The following is a 2,145-nucleotide window of genomic DNA, read 5'->3' as shown; positions in this document are numbered from 1 at the left end:
GCCGCCGTCGGGCCGGGCTGGCTGCTGCGTTCGGCGGTGGTTGTGCCCGCAGAGCCCGCCCCGTGCGATGAATTCCCTTCACGCTGCTCGCCCTGAGGAACGGGGTGCTCTGCTCCCGCGGTGGGCTGTGCTTCCTGCCTCTGGCAGCTCGCTTCGCCTCCCTCCGGAGCGCGGCAAACTTGTGTTTCCGATCATTGTTCGTCCTTTGGCTGCCGCAGTCTAGTGGCTCGCAGTGTGGATTTGTAGCGAGATAGCTTTTAGAAGTTCCTGAGCCGGGCACAACACTACATTGTTTTACGTGCTGTGCGAGAGCAGAACAAACAGTCTGTGCTCCAGAACGTGGGTATAAAGCAGCACATGTGCTCGGTTTGGAGCACAGGAGGGAGAGAGCAGGAAGGATGAATAGTTTCTAGTGTTCTCTCCTTTCAGGGAAGATGTATGTATTGGTGGTACTTCTTGTCACATGAGATAAAACAATCTTGCACTAAATTAATCCCTCTTAAAGACAGCGGTTCTCCTCCATGAGTTTGGTGAGGCTCCTTACCTTTTTATTATTTTTTTTTTAATGGATACCATAAAATACGTTACTTGTCCCTGAATGAAAAGGAAGATTAGATTTGGAGATCTCTTAGATTTGGAGATCTCTTAGATTTGGACATCTCATAGATTTGGACATCTCATAGATTTGGAGATCTCTTAGATTTGGACATCTCATAGATTTGGAGATCTCTTAGATTTGGAGATCTCTTAGATTTGGAGATCTCTTAGATTTGGACATCTCATAGATTTGGAGATCTCATAGATTTGGAGATCTCATAGATTTGGACATCTCTTAGATTTGGACATCTCATAGATTTGGAGATCTCTTAGATTTGGACATCTCTTCGATTTGGAGATCTCTTCGATTTGGACATCTCTTCGATTTGGAGATCAATGTGGGAAAGCATAAGGGCCTTAATGCTGGCCTTTAATTTCAGTATTTTTGTAAAAGGCTGTGTTTGTGTAAGCAAGAAGTACCAAGTTCTCTGAAAACTGGTATGTTGTTCACGAACCATAGACATGTATTGAGTGATTTCAGACGCCTGCCTTTTCGTGCTGCTTGATGGCATGGCCTAAGTTTTTTGGTGATGTAAATACTAGGTGGTTAGTACTAGATTGGAAGGAATATCATGTATAAGATATTTCACATATGTGGTTATACAGCCAAGTCAAGGCTGGGTAACATTGCCAAGCTCTCTGAGCTGTGCTAATTCGCCGATCAACCGAGGCGTTCAGTAATTAGACCTGGTGAGCCACTGCTAGCACGTGGATTCAGACATGAAGAAATGCAGATATTTCAGTCTATTTATATTGAGGTGGCTGCTGGAGTTCTTAATCAGGGTTCGGGCATTCTTGGTGTTTCTCTGCCACGTTCAGACACTTAACAGCACTAAATTCATCCACTGACCTTATTTTTGATGATTTGAAACATCCGAAAAGCAAAACAAGATGTATGGGATTGTACACATCTAGAAGTATCAAGACATGTGGCAACACTTTTTATACCATCTTTTATCCAAGTATTTCAGAATGATTTACAAGCATTAATTAATGTAAGTATTACAACACTCCTACTTAATCTGTAGTTTTTAATATTCTTCAATAGCAGAATATTTAAACGTGACCTGTTCTGCAGGTTGTATTTTCACTTGGCTCAGCTTCTTCAAAATGCTCGTCATGTTGCCACATGAGTAGGAAATTATAGCTAAAAATATTGCTATTGTACGTGTGTGTGTGTGAATATATATATATATATACGCGCTTCCCATTGTAGGTATTTTGCTTTTTTTTTTTTTAACTGACAATGTAAATTAAGGTCCATATTTGTCTTTTACCGGTTATTTTTAATAAAAATAGAGTAAATATGTCATCTATGTAAAACCATTTGCAATGAATGTCATAGTAAGGAGGTGTCTCTTACTCAAGTAGCTTATTATTCTTAAGCATGGGTGGTTTTTTGCTTGCAGGATCCCTTCAGCAGGGTAAAGCCTTCTGGCCATCCAGTAAATGTTACAAACCCAGTGATTGTACAGGGTTGGTGTTGTTGCTCGTGTGTTTATCAGGACCACAAGAATCATGAATGAAGCGTGTCTTTCCCTCTTTCCC

This window comes from Egretta garzetta, unplaced genomic scaffold, assembly GCF_000687185.1.
Source record: "Egretta garzetta isolate BGI_Z169 unplaced genomic scaffold, ASM68718v1 scaffold208, whole genome shotgun sequence".
Taxonomy (NCBI): domain Eukaryota; kingdom Metazoa; phylum Chordata; class Aves; order Pelecaniformes; family Ardeidae; genus Egretta; species Egretta garzetta.
This window is presented reverse-complemented; position numbering follows the sequence as displayed.